Genomic DNA, 12,031 nt, shown 5'->3' on the forward strand with positions numbered 1-12,031 from the left:
AAGAACAGGACATTGTACTCCAGGGCTGACAAGTATATCTTTATCCCTGTGGATGCAGTCCAGGATCCCATTTACCTTCATTTACCTTCATTGTTGCAGCAGCTTCACTGCTGACACTTGTTCAGCCACTCATCCACCAGGACCCAGGGCCCCTTTCAGCAAGGCTGCTCCTCATCCACACAGAGCCTAGCCTGTGAAGGGCTCTTTGGTTATGTCATCCCAGAGGCAGGAATCTGCACTTGTCTTTGTCAAACTTCATACAGTTTTCACTAACTCACTCTTCCGGCCTGTCCAGGTCTCTCTGTGAGATCTCTTCCTTTTAATGTGTCCTCCTCATCATCCAGCTTGGTGTCATCAGAAAACTTGATGAGAGCACTTTCAATCCCTCCATCCAGATCATTTGGGAAGGTGGTGTAAACTGTGGAGCACAGTATCAGTCCCTGGGGGACCCCACTTGTTACAGGCTGCCAGCATGAGTGAAAAACATTGATCCCCACCTGTTTTTCCTGCCCACCTAACAGACCATCTCCACTCTGTGTCTGGCCAGTTTGTTTAGAAGAAGTCTGTGGGAGTCAGTGTGAAATGCTTTGCTGTCCATGATAAAATAGCCACTGCTTTCCCCGTGTCAACACAAGATAAAATTTTGTTGTGGAAGGTGACCAGGTTACTATGGCATAACTTCCCTTCGGTAAATCTGAGGTGGATGATCATGCTGTACTGCAGTGGACTAATGAAAGCAGCCATGGCAGGATCCATCTCACATTACTTGAAGTGGTGTTGAAGTGAGGCAAAAATTGTTCCTTTTACTCAAGATTTTTCCTCCATGTAGTTCTATGTGAACAATTATTTTCATCTTTCCCTGTGTGGATGTCCAAAAAAGGTATATTCTCCCCTTTCCAGGGATAACAGAACTAGAAGGTTTATAAATGGAAGATGGCATAGGAATGATATTTTTCTATTAGATGAAAATTGTAAGAATACAGTTTCTTTAATAATTTCTTGGATAAAGTTTCAAAGCAAAAAATTCCAAGTGTTGTTTAGAAAAAAATAAAATAACATCATTTGGTTTACAGTGCTAAAAGTTGTACAATTCAGTGGGCAGAAAATCTTTCATTCAAAGAGTGTAAGGGAAATACCTTGTTTTTTAAAGCTACTCATATATGTCGTTTTTTAATAAGAATGAAATTAACATAGCCTAAATAAACACAGAAAGATGGACAAATCCAGGCAGAAAATGATGTGTGATTATCTCAATGTGACCAGTCCAAAAATAAGAACATTACATTTCTCTTGGGTACTCTTAAGAAGCATGGAAATCGTTGTGCTTCCACCAAACTTTTTAATCTTCTTTTGCCTACATATAAAAGTTGATATTTTTTTTGAACTCCCAAAGCAAGTCAATACAACAGCTGAATTAGAGCACAGCTTCCAGAACCCTGGTCTAATTGCTCAACTAGGAATGCAAAGTGTGTCTGAATAAGTTATTATTTTAATAGCAAAATCTTGTTAATGGGACCAGGATATTTTTTAGTTCTTTAATAATATAAACAACATTTCCCTTTTCTATTTTCCAGAACATCCTAAGCTATTGGGCTCTTTCTGATCAAAAAAAGTCAATTCATATTATTTTTAAAAATTGCTGGTGACTTCTGTCACAGAGATTTATAAATAAGTGACCTAAAAAATTTACTCAAACGTAATTTATTTTACAAAAGCATTTAAAGACCTGTCAGTGTTATGGATTACAGATTCAGGATGTCAAACAGAATTGCTACTACACAACTGACTCCAGGATTCCTAAGCTTTAGAAGGGTAAGCCAGCATGTGCAATCACTCACTCTGTAAGATGAGGGCTCTCCACCTCCAGGAGTTCATCTTGGGCAGTGTCCTTACCCAAGGGGAGAGACAAGAGAGATGGAAAGTTATTCAGTCAGTAAAAAATTGGCATTATGCTTATTTCACTACAAAACAAGGACAGAGTAAATCAGTGAAAGCTGTAAAGGCAAGATGGTAAGAAGTCAAGAAATACAAGGAGTACATAATGGGGACAATTAAATCATTACTTGAACGGTGCTGTCAGTGGCTCAGTCAGGAAGTGGAGGTATTGTGCTTTACAGGAGATGTTTGTTGATGTTTTCTTATGCTATATTGTGCATGATATAAAATCAATGTTGTTTTTCTGTTTGCACAATTGAAACAATAACCATTAAAAGAAATGTACTCTTGAGAGACTTTAAAGTGACTGTGCCCTCATCAATTAGACAAATGCCTCTTACCAAGCCTTTCACTCCGAGGATTCAGAATTTGTCTCCATGTGAAGGCTAATGCTGCACTCCTTCCAAGGAAACCCAGGAAACTTGAACAGCTGAAATGTAATAATATGTAGCTAAAGCTGCTGTTCCTCAAACAGTGCTTTCATCAAAACCAATATCCCTTATTCTGCTCATCTCAGCAGACAGGCCTCTCTCACTGACTTGAGGAATTCTGATTGGGTCTTGGGCAAAACAGACTCCTATTCAATGAATTTAAAAAGCACAGAACCACATTTTAAGTGGTATGGGGTTAGCTCATCCCAAAGGGACCTTCAGAAGATACTGTGTATTAGAAGACACAAATCAACACCCAAGTATCTGGTGCAGAGAAGGTACATCCTTCTCTGGGGTTTCCAGGGTCACTGATTTGCTTTGCATGAAGGACCAAAGAAACAGATGAAATATTTACAGAATCACAAAGTCACAGAATCACCACGTTGGAAGAGACCTTCAAGATCACCGAGTCCAACCCATGCCCTAACACCACCTCAACTAAACCATAGCACAGAGTGCCACATCCAATCTTTTTTTAAACGCATCCAGAGATGGTGACTCCACCACCTCCCCGGGCAGATGATTCCAGAGCTTTATCACTCTTTTAGTAAAAAACTTTTTCCTAACATCCAACCTAAATTTCCCTTGGTGCAGCTTGAGACTTTGTCCTAAAAGAGACCGACCCTCACCTAACTACAACCACCTTTCAGGTAATTGTAGAGAGTGATAAGGTCACCTCTGAGTCTCCTTTTCTCCAGGCTAAACAACCCCAGCTCCCTCAATTGTTCCTCATAGGGCTTGTGTTCCAAGCCCTTCACCAGCCTTGTTGCCCTCCTTTGGACACATTCAAGCATCTCAGCATCCCTCCTGAACTGACAGACCCAGAACTGGACATGGTACTTGAGGTGTGCCCTCATCAGTGCCAAATACAGGAGAAGAATGACCTCCCTGGTCCTGCTGGCCACTCTATTTCTGATACAGGCCAGGATGTCGTTGGCCTTCTTGGCCACCAGAGCACACTGCTGGCTCATGTTCAGTCAGCTTCCACCAGTACCCCCAGGTCCCTTTCTGCCTGGGCACTGTCCAGCCACACTGTCCCCAGCCTATAGGCATGCAGGGGGTTGTTGTGGCCAAAATGCAGGACTCAGCACTTGGACTTGTTAAACTTCATCTTAATGGACTCTGCCCATCCATCCAACCATTCCAGGTCTCTTTTCAGAGCCCTCCTACCTTCCAAGAGATCGACACATGCTCCTACCTTAGTGTCATTTGCAAATTTACTAACAGTAGACTCAATACCCTCATCAATGTAATCAAAAAAAATATTAAACAAAACTGGCCCCAGCACAGACCCCTGAGGGACATCACCAGTGACTGGCCGCCAACTGGATGCAGCACTGTTCACCAGCACTCTCTGGGCCCGGCCATCCAGCCAGTTCTTAACCCAGAAAAGAGTGCTCCTGTCCAAGCTGTGGGCTGCCAGCTTTTCCAGGAGTTTACTGTGGGACACAGTGTCAAAGGCCTTGCTGGAGTCCAAATAGACAACACCCACAGCCTTTCCCACATCCACCAGGCAGGTCACCTGGTAATAAAAGGACATCAGGTTGGTCAAACACGACCTACCCTTCCTAAACCCATGCTGGCTGGGTCTGATTCCCCAGCCATCCTGTAGGTGCTGTGTGATGGCACTCAGAATAAACTGTTCCATTACCTTACCAGGTACAGAGGTTAGACTGAGTGGCCTATAATTTCCAGGATCCTCCTTCCTACCCTTCTTGTGAATGGGAATCACACTGGCCAGCTTCCAGTCATCTGGAACCTCACCAGTGAGCCAGGACTGTTGGTAAACAACGGAGAGTGGCTTCTCAAGCAAGCTCATCTGCCAGCTCCCTCATCACCCTGGGATGGATCCCATCTGGTCCCATAGATTTATGAACATCCAAGTGGCTCAGCAGTTCTCTGACTGCTTCCTCCTGGGTAACAGGGGGACCATCCTGTTCCCTGACACCATCTACCAGCCCAGGAGGAGAGTTGTTCTGAGGATAAACTGTCTTTCCAATACGGACCAAGGCAAAGAAGGCGTTAAACACCTCCACCTTCTCCCCATCTGCAGTCACTAAATCCCCTCCTGCATCCAGTAGAGAACCAAGGTTGTTCTTACCCTTCCTTTTGTCATTAATATATTTGTAAAAACATTTTTTTATTATCCTTCACAAAAGTTGCCAAATAAAGTCCTAACTGAGCTTTGGCCTCTCTAATTTTTTTCCTACATGCCCTAACAACCCCCTTAAATATTTCTTGAGATACCTGACCCTCCTTCCAAAGATGATACAACATCTTTTTATTCCTTAGTTCCTCCAAAACCTCCTTGCCCATCCAGGCTGGACATTTGCCTCATTGACTCATCTTTTGGCACAAAGGGACAGTCTGTTCCTGTGCCCTCAAGTTCTCTGTTTTGAAGCACGCCCATCCTTCCTGGACTCCTTTAAGGGCTGCTTCCCAAGGAACTCTCCAAATAAGTCTCCTGAATAGCCCGAAGTCTGCCCTCCAGAAGTCTAGTGTGAAAGTTTTATTGATGCCCGTCCTTATTTCACCAAATACTGAAAACTCTATAATTTCATGATCACTATGCCCCAGATGGCCTGTAACCACCACATCTCCCACCAGCCCATCTCTGTTTGCAAACAGCAGGTCTAGCATAGTCCCTCCCCTGGTGGGCTCACTCACCAGCTGTGACAAGAAGTTATCCTCCACACACTGTAAGAACATCCTAGACTTCCTCTTCTCTGCTGTGTTAAGTTCCCAGCAGATGTCTGGTAGGTTAAAGTCACCTACAAGAATAAGGGCTGGTGATCCTGAAACATCCTCCAGCTGCTTGTAGAATAAGTTAGCCACCTCTTCTTCCTGGTTGGGTGGTTGATAACAGACTCCCAGCAGGACATCAGCCTTGTTGGCCTTCCTCCTGATTCTTACCCATAGGCATTCAACTTCATTGTCATTAGTTTCAACACCCATAGCATCAAAAGCCTCCCTAATATAAAGGGCCACCCCTCCACCTCTTCTCATTTTTCTGTCTCTTCTGAAGAGCTTGTAACTATCCAATGCAGTGCTCCAGCTATGAGTCATCCCACACATTTCAGTGATGGCAACTACATCATAGCTTCGCTGCTGCACCATGACCTCCAGCTCTTCTTGTTTGTTACCCATGCTGCGTGCATTAGTATACATGCACTTCAGCTGGACTGCTGATTTCACCCCTGACTCTGGCTTACCACCCTTGGGCTTGCTTCTGGAGAGCCCAGTTTCATCCTCTTCCCCCTTCAAACCTAGTTTAAAGCCCTCTCAATGAGTTCTGCCAGTTCATGGGCTAAAATCCTCCCTTAACAGATAGATAGAGCCTGTCTGGCTACAGCAGGCCAGGTGCTGCGAAAATTGCCCCATGATCAAAGAACCCAAAATTCTGCCAATGACACCAACCCTTGAGCCACTTGTTGATAATGTGGGCTCTCCTGTTCCTTTCATCGTTTTTCTCTGCCACGGAAGGGACTGAGCAAAACACTATCTGTGCTCCTGCCCTATCAACCACTCGACCCAATGCCCTGAAGTGCCTTTCAATTGCCCTAGTGCTCTTTTCAGTCTCATCACTGCCAGCCTGGAGTATCAACAATGGGTAATAATCAGAGGGCTGAATCAGCCCAGGGAGTCTCTTGGTAATATCCTGTACCTGGGCCCCAGGAAGGCAATAGACCTCCCTGTGGGATGGGTCCAGTCGACACACAGGACCCTTTATTCCCCTCAGAAGAGAGTCACCTACCATGACTACCCTTCTTTTCTTTATAATGCTAGAGGTAGTGATCCGTCCGACAGATGAAGTAGAATTGGGAGGCTCACTGGGCAGATTACTTTCTTCTATGTCATCTGGCCAACCCTCCTCCCCCAGGGCCTCATACTGATTCTGAAGTGGCACCTGGTTAGGTGATGAGAGTTGGGAGGAATTTTTATTACCTCCCCAAGTAGGAACCCATTTCCATTCCCCTTCATCCACCAGGTGTCCTCCTATTACCTGATGGTAGGAGGCATGGGAGTCCTCTGACTCCTGGGGAGCTTCTCTCAAGGATGGAAGAGTGAAACTCCACCAGTCTATTTCCCTTTCTCTAATGCCCCTTAGTCTTTCTACTTCCTCCTTAAGCTCGGCCACCAGAGAAAGGAGATCATTCACCTGTTCACACCTCAGGCAAGCGTCTTTTACAATGTCCCCTGGTACTACTGACAAGCTCAAGCACTCCTCACAGGAAGGGTCTGGACAGACATGTCCTTCTTGGAGGGTTCTGTTTGGCTAGGTACAATTTTACTAGCTGTAGCTTTTGATAGTGTAAAGACCATTGCTGAAAAAGACCCAACCAACCAAATCTCAACACAAAAACAAACTAAAAACCCCACTAGCAGGGGGATACCTGCAACCCTGCCTGAGCTAACTGCCGCACAAACTGCCGTGCCACACCCTCAGAGACGTGCCACACTCCTGTTCGCCTGCTCCGGGTCGCCGCGCTCCCCAGACCCCTCTTTTAATCAGACTGCCAATGGCCAGAGGAAACCCCACCCTACACCTGCACGAGATTTCTTTAATTTCTTTTCTCTCCATCTTACAGGGTATCCTGTGTCCTTGCGTATCTTTGCATTGAATTGTCCTTTCATTCTTATATTTACAGGGTGACCACATATTTTACTTGGTTTGTCCTGAAAATGTGTGTAGGTTTTTTACTCCCCTCTTGCTCAGGAGCTGTCTAAGGGCACCTGCCACAAACTTAAGGAGATCATATGGACAATTAAAACATAGTTAAAGGAAAATTACTCAATACTGCCATAAATACATGTGAAAATATAGTTGCTTTGTAGTTTATCTAATATCAAGTTGTTAATTTTCCCCCCAAAGACATACATACTGCTGCATATACTTACAAATCCCTTCCCTTATCTACTGTAGGTTTCCTGACCAGTTTGTCTGGGGTTCAATTTTACTCTTGGAGAACATTTACTGTAGAAAGACAAAGCTACCTTATGCTGGCACAAGCAGTCCCTCCTGGAGTCTTCCATCTGCTCAGGTTTCAGGGAACAGATGCTGGGATGAATTTCAGTCCTGGGATGTGCAGCTGAACAAAAGAATGGCTGGGGGCAGCAGCCACTTCCAAATTAAGAAGAAAATGCTTTAAAAATGGGAAGAAAAATAACCCTTAAACCCAGATACTGTAAATTGAACTGGAAACAGAATGATGGGCAGATAATTAATCTGAAAAAAGTCTCTTGCAAAGGCAAAATAAGAGGACATTACCACACAGGGGAATGACACCTCTCCTGATAATGACTTGTGGTTATGTTGAAAAAATTAATATATTGAAAGAAAACATTCTAAAAAGGAAAAAATACTCAAAGCAGAATTGAATTTTTTATTTAGAAAATCAGTGCAAGGTTAAAATGTTGGGATCCAGTTAAGTGCTGGAAAAATTTTGATAACAGTCCTCACAGGCTTGAAATAGGTTGTTTCTTCACCTAATAACCAGCTCTGTGTATCACATATGAAATCTTCAGGCAACGAACCTTCCAGACTGGAATAACTTTAAAAGTAACTTTTAAAAATAACATTCCAGTCTTCCACCAAAACTTAAAGCAGATTCCTAAAAGGTAGTAAATCATTCACTTATTAGTCTTTAGTATGAGTCCTAGAGGATCCCAACCTGGAGCAGCAAGATGTGTCTGAAAACTTCCAGAAGTCAATGGATTATTTCCTCACACTTCAAATCAAGTTCCATGATTGCTTGGTTTTTTGTTTTGTTTTTGGATTTTTTTCACAAGTCTTGAAATACTAATGAAATTATCGAGTAATATTACAATAGAAACTTCTCTTAATTTAAATTTATAATTAGCAAGTTTAATTAGCTACTTTTCAAAGTCAGTTGTTATTTACTTAACATGGCATAATTACTCAATTACATTAAAATTAGGTCTTTTTGACTTACCTGATTCAAATATTTTTTAATGCTTTTTATTTTTATGAAGGTGTTCCTGAGTGATTTTTGTCCTTTCATTGATGAGTTCGTGGCTGTTTTTTTTCTGTAAGCATTTCTACTACTCAGCATTAGTAGTATATTAAATGTATTACATTGGAAGTTTGGGAAATGTAGATTAAAACATAGAAAATATAAACAATTTTGGAGAAAGCATTTAAGACTGAAGCATTAAATTCATGAGTCCTTGATTCTCTAAATATAAAAAATATTTCACTGTCATCAAGGAATAGATTAATTTTATAATATTAAGAGGATTTCCACATGTGGCGTCATGGACCATTGACTATCTAATGTGAATGTCAGAGTGTTTTATTGCTTAAATATTGTGGACTTGATCCATATCTCAGTGAAACTCACTGAAAGACTTTTACTGATGTCTGTGAGATTTGAGTTGAACTCAATATTTCCACAGTTTGGTTTTTGCCATTGTTGAAGCTCCAGGTCAGTCGAAGCCAGTGAAAAGTTCATCTGTCAGCTTTCCCAAGGGACAGAAGAATTATTGTTGTCATTGGATCAAAGGGGATAAAACACAATAAGAAAGAGGACAGAGCAGTTGTTGTGTCAGGGGAAGACCAAGAAGATGCTCAGAGGGCTGGAACATTTCTCCTATGAAGACAGGCTGAGAGAGATGGGGTTGTTCAACCTGGAGGAGACTCCAGGGAGACCTTATTGCAGCCTTTCGGTACTTAAAGGGGGCTTATAAAGAAGAGGAAGAGTGACTTTGTTACATGGGCAGATAGTGACAAGACAAAGAGTAATGGTTTCCAACTAAAAGAGAAGAGATTTAGATTTGATGCTAGGAAGCAACTCTTTACTCAGAGGGTGGTGAGGCCCTGGCACAGGTTGCCCAGAGAAGCTGTGGATACCCTATCCCTGGAAGTCAAGGACAGGTTGGATGGGGCTCTGAGCAACCTAGCCTAGAGGGTAGACCATGGTAGAAGGCTGGAACTAGATGATCTTTAAGGTCCCTTCCAACTCAAACCATTCTGGTTCTATGATTCTATGGCATCTATAGGCTCCCAGAGACTGAATTCAGATGTCTGCTATGCCTCAGTCTTACTATGTAACCTTAAGAAAATCATTGCCATATTAGCAGATCAGTTGTTTCTTCTTTTAAACTTCCAAAGTCATGAAAACAAGGCAGGAAAACCTTACCAAATCTGCTTAGCTTCCAGGTTGCCAAAAATGTTTAAGGTTACCCCCATCTGGAGCTGTTAGCAACATTCTTTGTTTTCAAGAACAGAAAAAAGAGCATTCTCTATATCCCTGTCTCTACCTAGAATGACATCTGTTTATCTTTGGAATTGGTACAGTGAAAAGAATTACACTGTAACTCTGTGAGGGGAGTGTTTGGGACCCTCTAATTACACTTGGTAGAGATACAGTGAGTATAGATGGTAAAATCAGGGATGTGATTTCTTTAACCAACTGCATGCACCTGCTTTAAGATGAAAGATCCACCCTGTAAAGACTTTGAATGAGAGTTTAAAGTGATTTGGTGTTAATGCCTGTATCCACATTTAATCAGAGAACTCAATTTTTAAGATATTCTAATGTGATGTGACAACAGGAACTTGGGATTGGGTCTTTTGCTGTGCTTATTTGTGTGAGACCATTGTTTACCAAGCAGAAAATAGGAGTCTTAATGCCTCAGATGCTCAGGAGTACCCATAACTCTCCTAAACTGCATTTCATTCATTTCAGAGCAGGTGGTGATTACACTGTGCCTGTTTTGCTTGCTTTGTAAAGCTCAGTAGAAACAAGGATTTAACTTGCTAAGTACTACAGCTCAGGTAAGATGAACAGAAAGCATTTCCATGTAGGGCCCCTGCCAGTGGGGTGTGAGAAGCAACCAGAAGGCAACCTGGAGCTCAGATCTCCACTCTGTAATGAGTTGTGAAACACAAAACAACATTACCTGGTTTGATCTAAACAAAATTCATGAACTTCATGCACATCCATCCATCCATTGATGTTCAAGCCAAGGGGATCAACCTGTCTCAGTTTCCTGTTTGCATAAATCCAAAGTGCAGAAGCATATGACTGATGATGGCTGAGTGAGGAATGTTCACCTCAGTATTTTCGCAGTGCACAGTGATATCCTCTTAATGATTTATCAGTGTTACCTTCTCAAGGAGTTGTTGTGAAGAGAACCAGGAAGATTTCCGGTTAAGTGTCAGGGCAGTTGCTATCTAGGATTGAGAAGTCTGTACAAAAGTGCTTTAATTTACCATTCAGTGCAACAAAAACATTCAAATAAACTTGAGTTCAAAGACCCAAAAATCAGATCTTTTCTGAGTGAATGAACCTTGGGAATGAAGCATTGCCAGTTCTTTTATTGATCACTCAGGAGAGTTTTGCTCATGACATTCAGCACGTCAGGAAACAATGCAGTGGCTCATGTGCACTAGTGGCTGAATCACAAGGCTGAAGCAAGAAAATGTGAGCTCTGCTGCTGGACCATGGTGGTGGCCACGAAGTCTGAAGTCAGTGACGCACTGGTCTGCAGGGTATTTAGACAACATCTCCTCAGCCAGGAGCCTTGTCCCTTGGTTATGTGGGAGCATGAACATGAACAGATAAAATCCAGTGCTGTAAGACAATAACTGGAAAAAGTTGATTTTTCAAACTGACTTCTCTACCCAGATTCTGCTTCAGATATAGTTCACATGCTTAAGATAGTATAAGTACTGGCAAAATTATGCAGACTATGCTTTAGAGGAAACACCACAGCAAACACATCAGGGCTGCAGGAAATTTGAGAGGAGTGGCACAATTATTTGATCTGATATGGAAATCTTCTTCTGTATATTAAATAACAAAGAGAGTTTTGTTACATCGCATGTGTTCAGGTAAACTTCTGTTTCATTTGACCATTTCAACATCAACCCTTTCAGAGCTGGCCAGTATAGCCTTACTTTAGAAATGCCACCCACCATTTGCTCTGGACCAGCAAGAAGCTGTGTCCTCAGCAGACAAACTGAACTGCAGAAGGCCAGCAGCATTCTTTTAACTCATTGATAACACAATCACACTAAGCCCTGCCAAGGCTTATTTATTGCTGATTATTATTCCGTCTTTTCCTCTGCTTTCACCTCACATGCCGTTCACTCCTGGTTGCCATGGGGATGCTACACAGTATTAGTCTAACTTTAGATTAGCCTTGTAACCTTGCATACTTTAAAATTCTTTAGGTTTCTTAGCAACTCGACTGAGTATCTGGATCTCTCAGCTATTCTCCTAGACAGGGAGAGAATGAGTTTGCCATCCCTGAACATACTCATTGCCTGTTAACCTGTGACAAGGGAGAGGATGATGCCTTGCCCACCTGTAGTAATCTATACCCTTTTCCATAGATCTGTTGATGTTCACTGAAGTTACTTGAGCATAAAGTGAGTTCTCACACAAATAAGTGTTTCCAGGCTGAAGTCCTGCAAGGATTGGCACTGCAATATAATATTTTTAATTTTTTTAAACTGGAACAAAAGCAGAATCTGGAGAAAATATGAATAAATGATATGTTAAGAATTTTGAAAAAAAGACACCTTTAAAAAAAATGAAGGTTGGACAAAAAGATGACATGGATATCTGTTCCTATATCAGAACAATACTGTGGGACTGAACCTCAAAGAATCTTTCAACTATTCATTATTTAACCAG

The 12,031-nt window shown here is 42.2% G+C and overlaps 1 pseudogene; it reads right to left on the reverse strand.

The window, feature by feature from the left end:
- Positions 1–269: 269 nt before the first annotated feature.
- On the reverse strand, positions 270–4,682 carry LOC108449569 (annotated as a pseudogene).
- Positions 4,683–12,031: the final 7,349 nt, after the last annotated feature.

The sequence above is a fragment of the Corvus brachyrhynchos genome, unplaced genomic scaffold (genome assembly GCF_000691975.1).
Source record: "Corvus brachyrhynchos isolate BGI_N302 unplaced genomic scaffold, ASM69197v1 scaffold28, whole genome shotgun sequence".
NCBI lineage: Eukaryota > Metazoa > Chordata > Aves > Passeriformes > Corvidae > Corvus > Corvus brachyrhynchos.